The 13,836-nt window shown below is 36.2% G+C and overlaps 1 long non-coding RNA gene across 2 annotated transcripts; it reads left to right on the top strand.

Moving 5' to 3' along the window:
- Positions 1-5,136: 5,136 nt before the first annotated feature.
- On the top strand, positions 5,137-7,065 carry LOC148698807 (uncharacterized). 2 transcript variants are annotated; one of them, XR_015952311.1, is made up of 4 exons: positions 5,137-5,300; positions 5,395-5,505; positions 5,980-6,046; positions 6,847-7,065. It is a non-coding gene; the product is annotated as an uncharacterized LOC148698807 (long non-coding RNA). The 2 variants fall into 2 exon arrangements; XR_015952308.1 differs by having other exon boundaries at positions 5,965-6,046.
- Positions 7,066-13,836: the final 6,771 nt, after the last annotated feature.

Below are 13,836 nucleotides of genomic sequence, written 5' to 3'. Positions count from 1 at the left end.
CGCAAATATTAATGGGGTCGGAATGGCAAATATTTACATGCAAGGGCTGATATGTAGTTTAGATTAATTGTGAGAGCTACCAAATCAAATGAACCATCTAATCTTGACAAAATTTAAATCAGATTTATAACATTTGTTTCTTGAGCTAAACTTATCTCCTTTTGGTTTGAAATAATTACATGCATCTGAAGTATATTGTCAATAGAATCCATCTTAGGACGTTGTTGGAATTAGAAAGGTAAGCGCTCTCAGACAATTAAAAGAGTTTTTGACGACCTTTAAAATAATAACCATATGTATATGTCATTGATTCATGTGGCATTATGTCATTAGCTAAGTAGTTATGCTTGTTAGATGGATTGAGTTTGTTAGAGTAAAGTTATTAGAAAGGGTAATTGAGTCATTTGCACTATAGGTTAGTTTACTACAAAAGGTGGTTGTAAGATTCATTCACTGTATATTGTAATACTTGTTCTTCTGAAATACACAAGCTTTCTCTTCATCTTTCTTGCATTTCAATCCTTCTGCTTCCATTGTCCCTTCTGGTTTTTCATAGTTTCAACTTTCATAGGTTAAACTATGAAACTATTATGCACTTGGATTTTGTTAAAATTTTAACATCTTTCTAATTAAAGCTCAACAAAATGCTTAACTATGAGTAGAAGTGACTTCAAATTTATTTTTTTTTCCAAATAATCGCTTGCTCAAATACTATAATAACTTCAGCTAAGAATTAAGCAAAATTGGAGAAATTCTAGCTTTTAAACTTGGTCTAATACAGAGAATACATATAAAATATACTCCTCTATATTCCTATCTGCTACTGTTTCAATATAAGATGTTTCTTTCTGCAGGCTCTGATCATGATTCATGATGACGATGAGCATAATGGTAGATTATAACATAATGGTCCTTTTCTTTCAAACCTGGGAGAGATGTTTCTTTCAAACACTGGCCCATGATCTTGACGGAAAAAACAGGTTTTTAATGACTTCTGGTATATGGGTTGGTCATTCATCACACTCGTCGAGTAGCGGATCCCAAGTCTTTTCTTTTCTTGCTGTTCCGGGACAACGAGAGTATGGAGGACAGAATTAGCAGAAATAGAGTATTTATGTATAGGTCAACTCAAGAGAACACACACTTATATACATTTTAGGGGACGCTACCAACCTTCTCAATCAAACTTAATTTTCCGTTTTACTTTCTTAGTTCTTATTCTTATTCTGCAATGGTGTATGATGATTAATAACCACTTACTTTCTAACTAGCTAGCTCACTTTTTAAAGGTTAACTCTACAGAAAACCAATGATAAATCGTTCAACCACTAGATTCAGGTTGTTAAAATTTTGAAAACATGGTTCGTCTAAATGAAAAGGTTGCTCACATTCTTCAAATTTTAAATGTTGGCCCCTTCCTGCCCTAGCACCTTTTTCTTTTCCTTTTACATTTTTTATTTATACATTTTTTATTTATAACAAAATAACCAGATATTTTGTGTAGGGCTGGCATGGTGAACAGACTGGGCCCTCTAACCAAAAAAGGAAAGAAAATCCTTCTGGCCCAGCTTCATTAATTTAAATGATAGGGTCGATTTCATTGGAAAAGACCAAACCACTCCATAGAAATCAAGGGCTTTACAGGGGCCTGGTAGGAGATAGAGAAGTGGGAACAAAGGCCATACCGTGTTATATTAGAACCCAATTTAGTAATGCATGTAAGTCCAACAATGCTAAGCCCATATGCATGGGATTTAGATAAATTGAAGTGAATTTCAAGCTTTATAGCATTTCTTCATCAACGTATCATTTGTTTAGAGATTTATAATGCCATCACTCATTAGGACTGCTATAATATGTGATAAAGAATATAATAGGACAAAAATTCTTGTTTTCAAAGATCGCAACACGCACTTAGACGATTCTTAGACATTGTTTGGAACAAGATTTATCATGAGATTCACATCAATCAACGGTTTACAGTCGTTCATGCGCGCATGTAATAAGCGATTGACACTCTTTGGTGGCAATGAACAACACTATTGGATGTTACAAAACGCACTCTTCTCTATTTCTAGCATTTCAGTTAGTTTTTATACAGTGCTACTAATCAAATATTTCTATATATCAATATTAAGCATGTCCCAAGTTGTTAATTGAGCAACAAACTAGCAGGTACCACCTTCTGTCTATCTTGATATGTCACCCTGATGTAGGTCCTAATCCAACCTCTGGGGTAGGGCCTGGAACCTGAATTCCTGAAGAGAAAAGTAGGGTCATTCACTGTTGTAAAGGATTGGGATTAACATAATAAGATGTGTTGCCGGCCTAAGCAAGAAAAGATTGGATAATATATATACATGTACAAATATATATATATATATGCATATATATATATATATATATATATGCATACATATATATATATATATGTATATATATGAATTTATATACATATATGTATATATATGAATTTATATACATATATGTATATATATGAATTTATATATATATATATATATATATGTGTATGTATATTATATAAGCTCGTCGTATTCATAAGGCCATGCATAATGCATTGTTTGTGTGTCGAATTCATCAGATGATGACACATGACACGTATATAACGAAAAGAAATATCTTGTTCTGCATGACTTGGACACTTGAAATGAATAAAAGTGTCTTTTTCCTTCTTATCCCTTAAGAAATAATCATCTGCAATTCCGTTAACAAAAGTTGAATATTTCAGATTAGAATTACCTACCAGAGTTGTTTACGTACGCAACATGCATGTCACAAAAGGAGACAAGTGGTGACTTTGGTGAATAGGAAGACATTGGCTAGCTAGCTGAACCCATTACCTCTGCCAGCTCCCCCAGCTGGTGGTTAGTTTTGGTTATTAGTTGGTTGCGATCCAATTTCAACAAGACCATATTTGTGGCAGAGGTCTGGTCCCAACTCAACCAACAAAAATCATGACATAAAAGGGTTTAACCCAAGTAGCCAACTTCTCTTACAAGGGGAAAATATATTCTGGTTAGGAAAATGGTAGGTAGTGAGACTGCAACAAAATTTCCAGCAATTTAGTATTGAATGGAATTAAGACAAAAAACCCTGGTTTTAGACCTGTAAAACTATTTAGCTATGTGAAAACAGAGATAGGAGGTGTGGGAGTTGGTTAGTTGAATAAATGGACTGAAATTTGGAGTGCAGTAGTTTCAACTTTCAATCTCACTTAGGAAAGTTGAGCAGCTGGATTATAATATAATTAACCAAGAATGGAGAAACTAATTAGCGTTATGGGTCATGATATTGGGCAATTAGTAGCAATAGTCCCCTTTTGACAAATGGTTGAACTTTTGATCACACTTTAAAAAATTGCTCTTATGATCAAATTTGGTTATGAAAAGTATCATTCATTCATTAAAAAAGGGAAAGTATGCAGCGAAGCACTAACAACATCCAACGACACTCTCCTTATCAATTTGAACTACCCCAGTTAACCCACTCTTTCTCCGGATCCCTTTTCATTTAATCCACCTAGTATGAGATTCGGACCGTTGAAATTTGATCTAACGGCTACAATTATTATCACTTTTAAAGAGGTTCCTATTTGTAATCGTTGGATCAAATTTCAACGGTTCAGATCTCAAACAAAGTGGATTAGTTGGAAAGGGATCCTTCTTTCTATTCCCTAACATCACGACTTTTCACCCTTTTTGTTCTTTCATGAGTCTAACACCTAAGGGGCGCCATCACTGGTCTTATTCTTTAGAACCCATCCTCGTCTTCATTCCATAACCACCCCCTTCACAGTCGCTCAACCCCTTTGAAAACCGAATTTCTCATTAATTTTTTTTCACCGCTATAAATCCCTAATCCCTTCTAGCAAGTTCGAATATCGATAAATTCGTGCAAAATTTGACTGGATTAGGCTTGCTAGACGGGTGTCCTTAATCCAGTTGGATTTTGCACGAATTTATCGAAATTCAAACTTGCTAGAAAGGATTAGGGTTTATAGGGATGAGAAAATTAATGAGAAATTACCTCTTAATTGAAAGCTTCCCTCCTCTTTGGTATCTCCTCCGAACTCTGAAACAAGGGCCAACTGCCTTCTGCTTCAGTTTGGAATCCTGCCTTTGAGGTTTTGATATTATAGCTCCAATGTGCGAGATGTGAAGGTCAACGCTACGTATTTTTCCTTTCAAATTAAAGAATGGCTACGTAGACTTTTCACAACCAAATTTGATCACACTGAGTAATTTTTTAAGAGTGATAAAAAACGTAATTACTTATCGAAATGTGACTATTGCTGCTAATTACCTCATTCTATTTTACCAAATAATTCTATTAAGAGTTCGTTAAAACTTCAATTAGTGTACCTAATACTAATTAGAAATAGTTCGCAAGTCAAATGATGACAAAATCAAATCATTAACTACTCAGTAAGGATAATTTTGTTTAACAAGGTTTTGGTTGATTAGATTACATCATTGTCACATACTTCTTTTTCCGTTTTCAACCGTTTCTGGGCCCCATTACTATTTAACATGTTTGAAAGAACCACAAAAACCTTTATCACACAGATTTTGGAATATCATGTATCAATGATTCTGGCCAATAAACTGTTTTTGTATTAAATTGACACGGACGGCAGTGATATGGATGTCCAAATTGGTGTTCTACTTGACGGAATAAATCTTGCATGTTATGTAACTAAATTATAATATTAATATCATACGTTAAAATTTTAAATAAAAAAAATACATGACAACATAACATAAGATTTTTAACATCAGTTATTCATCATATGTAAGATTGTCAATTTGATAACGTAATAAGTTAAACTGACTTTTTTTAAAGAAAATTAATGAAAAAAGTTTGAAAACCATGATTGACTTTTTAGTGTAAAAATATGGTTTTTCGTTAAAGTGAACAGTAGTGTGGACTTTTCATTAAAACTCTTTTTTTTTTTTTTTTTAAGACCTTAATTGTGACATCCCGTCTCGAGATTATTAAAACGTACGTGCGAAATGACCATTTTACCCCTAGTTTGTTTTCGTTATGTTGTTTGGTGGTTTTGGGTGGTGTGGCATGTGTTGGGCCACACACACATACACTGTCACTCTCACTGTCCCTCTATCTCTTTCTCTGTCTCTGTCCCGTGTCTCTCTCTCCCTTCCCATTCACCATAAACGTACGGACACACACACAACTCATTCAAATCATCACAGATCGAGGGAACTAAACCCATATTCGAGCTCGTGAGGTTGAGAGGAGCACGATCGTACCATTTTCAGGTAAGAACTCTAATGTTTTCACGTCGTTTCGAAGTGGTCCGTTTGGGGTACTATTCATGCAAACTTATTTCACCACGTTTTTGGGATTTTGAAGCCCGTAGATGACCTGGTGAGGTTCCCAGGAGTCCCGGAGTAACTCGTTGGAGGAATTTGGACGTCGGAATCGTCATGTTCGAACTTGGCCGGTTTTGGAGGTTGGTGACAGGTAAGATCTCGTGATTTTTAGCCTTTAAAACTTGTGTGATTGTGTTCTACTAGTCTAAGCTTCAATTTGATGTTAGAATCGTGGAAAATGGTTGAGAATCGAGTGAGAAATCACGATTTACAGGTTTTTTCAGTTTCCGGCGCCAGTGACGTCGCCGGAGAAGGTGACGGAATATTCCGTCAAGTCTGACGGAATATTCCTGACGCCGTTAACGGAATCTGTCAAAACTGACGGAATATTCCTAACGGTGTCAGTTGACGCCGTCAGCGTGCCAGGCACGTGCCTGCGCGTGGCCGGCGCGTGGGGGCGCGTGCGGCGGTGGAAAATTTTTCTAAAAATATGGGTGTAATCCTGAGGTTGTGTAGAGCACGTTGGTATATTCAATTGTCCAATTTGAGCAATGTATGAGAAGTTATTACGAGAAGTTGGTTATGTGCTTTAAAATTAACGTTTTTATAGTTATTTCGCATATAGGTGATACGTATCCCGAGGACGAGCGTGGTCACTCGAGGAAGGGGGGCTACGACCCTTCCACTTACCAGTGAGTGGGCTTTTGGTTTTCCGTATATACCTATATACATTTATTTTCCCAGAAATTTCTTGAAAAGGGTTAATTGTTTATGCCATGCACCATATTATTATCGTTTATGCATCATTGCATACATTAGTAGTGGTATACATATACATATGCATATTGGGTGCTGTGGACGCACAGGTAAGTGCCAGGTAAGTGTTATTCATGTTTACATTCAGTAGCGATTCGAGATACTTAGAGAGCTCATAACTTGCACCCCCCATGTTAGTGCTCCCGCCCAGAGTAGGGCACAGTCCTTCACGTGATGTTCACCTCCCGCACCACACGCTCAGCTTGGATCCAAGTTAGGTGCACAGTCCTGTCGTACAGACCACTTTAGGTGGTTCCGACTCGTAGGTGACCGCGATTATTCGCCCAGCCTTCACATGATCGTAGCACTATAGCGTATATATATATATGTTACACCCAGGCCTGTCGTACAGACCACTTTAGGTGGTTCCGACTCGTGGGCAGGTTCAGTATTTGAGTTTGAGATTTGAGCTCTAGATGCAGCCGTACAGGTCACATTAGGTGACTCCGGCTGCCAGATTACATGTTATTGATATGATTATACCTGAGCACTTGCATATCATTATGAGATTTCGGCATGGCATATTATTGAGCATGATTGGCATATATACTATACGTATATTTATTTTCTGGGAAGTATACAGGTTTTACGGCGAGGGGTTAGAATGTATTTTATTAAATGGTTTTCGAAAAGCTTTGTTTTTGCCCACTCACGCTTTTGTTTTGCGCCCCTCCAGGTTCTAGTTGGTTAGCAGGTTCGGTGGTTTTCCCAGAGGGCGTCCCGGCATTTCTGACAGACACCCACCATTGTAGGGTCACCTTCGGGTGTACTGTTGTCGTATTTTTCTTTTGGACTGCTGTAGTCTATTGCTCTGAACTTAGCGTCTCACTTACGCTAGCACTTGTTCTTAGTACTTTGTATGCTAATTTTTAATTATTCGTACTTTTTATCACTATTTTATTTGCTTCCGCACGTGCACATGGTTACGTCACCTCTGTGTGACGGCCAGCACGCCCTGATCACGGTCGGGGTGTGTCATTAATATGTTTCCCGATATTACCTTTGCATACTTATTATATTATATGATTACTTTTATTAACAAACTTCACTTAATTTAATATTAATTGAAGTATAGTTTAGTGGTTGTCCAAAACCACATTGAGGATAACATGGAATAATTGATAAACATTAAAATTTCGATGGCTTCTGCTAATCAACATCATTTTAGCTAATTTATATGACCTCTGATCACATCATTAGACTCACTGATGAGTCATGATATTGAAAATTAGACTCGTGTGGTCCTCGTTCAAACTGGATTCTGATGTACCAAGTCTATGAATTCAAAACCCTTCTAGATGAGGTGCACTTCTTTTTCTTTATTTATCTTTTCTTTTTATCGTAACTTTAATTAATTTTCTTCTCTTTTTGGTCCTATTTTCTCACACAATATTAATACGAATACTATCACCACAAAAAAGATAACATACACACAAAATAATTGTAAGTAGAAAATCGTAAAACCGTTTTATGAAGAGATGGATCAGATGGGCACACTCATTAGGGTTTGGTGAGATCGACTCTTTACGTGAGGAGGCAACACTAACGCCTTATCTCTTCGCGAATGACCACAAAGTTACCTCAAAGGTCCCATTTGAGCCGACTACTAAGGCATATTTGGACACCATGGGGCACACAAAAACCTACAATTTTGGATGACTGCCAATCAAGATAAGCCTCAACGAAACGTGGCAAACTAATCCAAACAAGCCAGAAACTGCCTGCCTTGGCCCTTTTCCATTTGTCAATTGGGTGAACCTTAAACGATTTGCCTTATCATTGAAACTTATCATATCCTCCCTAGGACGACTTTCAGTCGTAGTTTATGTTTCATTTGTATGGCTCACAAAGATAATCTTATGTGTTACTGAGTGTACAATTTTATGCGATTGAAGCTTGAATTTGTGTTATTAGCTTAAATATTATAAAGAGACTTTTACATAAATAAACTTCAAGGGGACATTTTATCAAACACTTTCCTTATTGTTTAAAGTGAAAATCTTAAATATTATAGTTAAATAGGCTAGAATATCTCCCATCTATTGAAAATTTGGTCATGGAGTTGTGGTTGTATCTTCATATTATCATCCTTTTGATCATCATCACACAGTTGCAAATTTGCAGTTTTATTGGATAAATTTGTTAGGTATTGGCTTGTGTTTTTGAGAAAAGCTGAGTTGATCGTTTGTATTTGGTAATCAAGTTGCCATGCTCATTCAATACTTTGTAAAAGGAGAGAAGCAAAGCCACTGAATGTGGATGAGAAACTGGATATTGCTTCTGAGCTTCAAATTAATAAAACGTAACGTTCTCAACTTCATGGACACGATGGGTCCGACCTAGAGAGGAGACGGATAACGAAAAGAATATCATCGTCAAGTATTTATCTAAATTTTTAATTAAAATAATAGTTATGTTTTTTTTTTTTTTTTTCTGTCAAATGATAGAAAAAAAACAAAAAAAAAAAAAAAAAAAACATACCCAATTTTTATACTGTAGTCAATCTGGATCATGTAGTAAATAAAAATCTAGTAAATTAACCAATACGTGTTGTATAAAATACAAACCTGAAATTCGTTGTGAATTATTGGACCATCGTGTGGTAGTTGAATTATAATATTAATTATGTTGATAGTAAAATGTAAATGAATCAAATTCGGTAGAACAGCATTATGATAATATACAGAAGCTTCGGGACCCGCCAATTATAGGTTTTGCTACGTAATGAAACTGCATGGCAGGATGGATAGCCTGCCATATATCAGAAAGGGATTCGGATAGGATTCTCTTTATCAAATAATTTGAATTTTTGAAATTTGACCAAATGATTAAAAATACAAGTTCATTTTAAAAATTATAATAACTTAATCGTTTGATCAAATTTTAAAGATCTAAATTATTTGATGAAGAAGAATTGGCGGACGGAATCCGTTGTGGATTCCTTTCCCCATATCTCAGCGTACTCCCTTTAAACTGAAGTTTCTTTTCTTAAAGAATTTTTTCAGTTGTTGGTTTGGTGTTGACGTAATTAACTGCAAGTGCAAACAGATAAAGTGATAAACAAATGTAAAACAAAAGTAAAGTAAAAGCGTTTTCACCACTGAACCTAAATAAAGTGGCATACTTTGAAGTGGTATAATTAGGAAAAATCTAAGTATGTCAAAAATACTTTTTTTATTTTTGCATCACTCAGTATTACAGTCTAGTGATATTTTTTTTTTTTTAATGTAAGTGAAAAATCTTAGGTTTGATTCATGCCAAAAGCGAATTTGAATCACATTATCGTTAACCCATTATAAGGCTAAATCCACCATCCCTCCAGAATATCATTTCTTTCAAAAAAAAAAAAAAAAAAAAAACTTTTCTTTGCAGTTGGTCTGTGAACAAAAGACATATCTTTTTTATTTTTATGTCAAGCGTGTTCTATTAAGTGACTTTTTTATAACTCTATTTAAGAGACTAACTATAATATTTATATATATTTAATACGATCATTATTTGACGATCAAATATTATTTATGTGAATATATGTATTTAATACAATCAACATTTGATAATCGATATGATAATTAGTATTGTGGTTAAATGCGTTGAGATCTGAATTGACTACTTTTTCTTCGATTAAGTTTACCCAATAACAACCGTGAACTAAGTGAGGATGGTAGAAAGATGAATCTCATTGCGTATGATTAGAGAAGACAAAAAAATATGTTCACGGTTCGCTTTTCGATCGTTTGTCTAGCCAAGTAAAGTATCATGCATTTATCTCTTATCTCTTTTACATTAATCTACTCATCCATTTTTTAAAATAGAATAATAGCTATGTGTTATTTACATGCTCATTTTCACTTCTTATACATTTTTTTTTAATTTTCGGGTCGTCATGTAATTAAAAAAAAAATCAATTACCAAAATTTAACAAAAGTATGTGGAAAGTAAAAATAAATGTGTGAGTAGCAATATCTGACACACCCCGACCTAGACCAGGGCGTGCTGGCCGTCACGTGGAAGTGACGTAGCCATGTGCACAGTGCGGAAGCTAAATAAAATAGTAATATAAGTGGTACGAATAAATAAAAACTGGTTATATAATAAGTACTAATAAGTGCAACACCTAGTTCAGAGCAAGCCTAAAGCAGTCCAAAAGGAAAAGATACGACAACGGTACACCCAAAGGTGGCCCTAGCTGGTGAGGGTCTGTCAGAAATGCCGGGAAGCCCTCTGGGAAACCACCGAACCTGCTACTCAACTAGAACCTGGAGGGGCGCAAAACAAAAGCGTGAGTGGGCAAAAACAAAGCTTTCGAAAACCATTTATAAAAATATTTTCTAACTCCTCGCCGTAAAACCTATATACTTCCCAAAAAATAGATATACGTATAGTGTATATGCCAATCATGTTCAAGAATATGCCATGCCAAAACCTCATAATGAAATGCAAGTGCTCAGGTATAAATCATATCAATAACATATAATCTGGCAGCCGGAGTCACCTAACGTGACCTGTACGGCTGCATCTAGAGCTCAAATCTCAATCTCACTATCTGAACCTGCACACGAGTCGGAACCACCTAAAGTGGTCTATACGACAGGCCTGGGTGTAATACATATATACGCTCTAGTGCTACGATCACGTGAAGGCTGGGCGAATAATCGCGGGTCACCTACGAGTCGGAACCACCTAAAGTGGTCTGTATGACAGGACTGTGCACCTAACTTGGATCCAAGCTGAGCGTGTGGTGCGGGAGGTGAACATCACATGAAGGACTGTGCCCTACTCTGGGCGGGAGCACTAACACCGGGGGTGCAGGTTATGAGCTCTCTAAGCATCTCAAACCACTACTGAAACATAAATATAAATAGCACTCACCTGGCACTTACCTGTGCGTCCACAGCACCCAATATGCATATGTATATATGCCACTAATAATGTACTAACGATGCACAACCAACGATAATATAATGCATGGCATATGGCAAACAATAATTCAATTCAATTTCTGGGAAAAATATAAGTATATAGGTATATACGGAAAACCAAAAGGCCGCTCACTGGTATGTGGAAGGGTCGTAGCCCCCTGCCTCGAGTGACCACGCTCGTCCTCGGGATACGTATCACCTATATGCGAAACAACTATAAAAACGTTAATTTTATAGCACATAACCAACTTCTCGTAATAACTTCTCATACATTGCTCAAATTGGACAAATGAATATACCAACGTGCTCTACACAACCTCAGGATCACACCCAAATTTTTAGAAAAATTTTTCACCGCCACACGCGCCGGCCAAGGCACGGCCACACGCGCCTGGCACGCTGACGTCGTCAACTGACGCCGTTAGGAATATTCCGTCAGTTTTGACAGATTCCGTTAACGGCGTCAGGAATATTCCTTCAAGTCTGATGGAATATTTCGTCTCCTTCTCCGGCGAACCTCCGGCGCCGTCGCCGGCGCCGGAAAACTGGAAAAACTTCTAACTTTGATATCTCGTCCGTTTTTCAACCAAATTCCATAATTTTTGCACCAAAATGAAGCTTAGACCTAGGAGAACATAAATATACCACTTTTAGGGATTAAAAACCACGAGATCTCACCTGTCACCAAACTCCAAATCCGGCCAACTTCGAACACGGCGATCCCGACGTCCAATTTCTTCAAACGAACTACTCCGAGACTCCTTGGGACCTCACCAAGCTACCTACGAGCTTCATTTTCCTTAAAACGTGAGAAATTACGTTTGCATGAATAGTACCCCAAAACTGACTTCGTGAAATCGACGTGAAAACGATGATAACCTTACCTGAAAATGGTACGACTGGACTCCTCCCAGCCTCACGAGCTCGACTATGATCTTGGTTCCCTCGATCTGTAAAGGTTTGAGGGGTTTTGGGTGTGTGTCCGTACGTTTTCAAGGGAAATGGGAGGATAGGGGACTCGGGAGAGAGACAGGGAAAAGGACAGAGGGTTAGGGAGAGTGACAGTGTGTGTGTGTGGCCCAACACATGCCAACACCACACAAAACAACCAATAACGTAAAGAGAACGAACTAGGGGTAAAAGTGTCTTTTCACACGTACGTTTTGATATCTTCGGGACTAGATGTCACAATATCCGAATAATATTCCTTTCCTATTCTTCTTTTCTGAATAGTGGTGAGAAATGCATAGTATGTACTGAGAAAGTATATCAACACACTTGTTTTGTGCATTATCCTGAATCATACCGTGATCTGAATGGTATGCCATGCTCATTATGAATTAAGTTAATTGGGTAAAAAATAATGTTTATGTCATTATTTGACAATTTTATTTTACATATGCAATATTTCACAATAATTTATTGAAATTACGAGAAGGTTCAAACTTGTAGGAGGAAATCAGACTACTCTAAATTTCTAACTAACTTGACTAAGCCCAAATCTACAAAAAAGAAAAATAAAAATTCCACCCGTTTGCTTAATTACTAATTGGTGACTATATATTAATGTACAAACAAATTTGTAAATTTGTAAATCATCTACCGAAAATGTTTGTTAGGGTTAGAGTCTTAGAGATAAGACAGAATATCTACTAGGGCTTGAGCGTCGGCATGCCATAAGAATCAAATGAGTATTTTATTCATAAATTTTGGTGCTACAATAAATAATAATCTGCATATATATGATACATAATGGGTAATTTAAGCGATCTGCATTGGACCGATCTCGAGGTAGCTCAAAGAAGATATTGGAAAAACGATTACAAATTTAAATTTAAGCAATTGAACTTATTTTTATTTGTATTTTGTTGAAAAAAGAGACTCGTTGCATTGTGTTAAAAGTCTTAAACTAATTGGTTTAGTGGTAGGTTACTAGTCACCAAATCAAAGTTCTATGGTACAACAACCGGCCTCCATAATCATGTGTCCACTTTGTTTTGAGAAACTTCTTCTGTGCTCCATTAAGTAGGCATCAAGGCAAAAAAGCCAACCAACTGATTGCAATATTTGTTACAATCGTGAGAAAGAAAGATGCTAGTTTTAAAAAAAGTTTCATGATATTTTAACGACAAATCAAAATCGCTTACGCATGCGTAGACAACTGATATGGAAACGTCATTTTAAGAATAATATCTTTATTTTGGAACCTAGGATGTTTTTTACCACATAAATGGTACCAGGGCAATTTCTTTCGACAGACTCTTTCTTCAAATGGTACTGTAAGAATCCAGGGGGAACTAAATTATTACAACAATTAATACTAAAATCAAATGGCACTGCAAGAATCCAGGGGGAGCTAAATTATTACAACAATTAATACTAAAATTTGGTTTTTTTTTTTTTTTTTTTTTTTTTTTTTTTGTAAAAAAAACTTAGGGAGAGATTGACTACTCTCACTACCAGCGCCAAGACATATCCACAATTTTGAGTCGGAATGACTTACGCATGATATCTAACTGTCAGCTGCCATCAGTATGGATTTACTTAGGAATTTATATATCGCACCGAAGATGACTATTGACAACAGGACTCAAACCTTGAGAGGACGACACACAAAATAAAGACCTTACCAACTGAGCCAACCCTCATGGACTAAAATATGATAATTTCACGATTAATGTAAGTAATAGAAACATCAATTATTTCTTGATATATAAACAAATTTTAAATGTTCAATATTCAAATTA

Source organism: Pyrus communis, chromosome 2 (genome assembly GCF_041283825.1).
Source record: "Pyrus communis isolate YQ-2024b chromosome 2, ASM4128382v1, whole genome shotgun sequence".
NCBI lineage: Eukaryota > Viridiplantae > Streptophyta > Magnoliopsida > Rosales > Rosaceae > Pyrus > Pyrus communis.
Note: the sequence above shows the minus strand (reverse complement) of the source record. Positions and strands in the feature narration are given on the sequence as shown.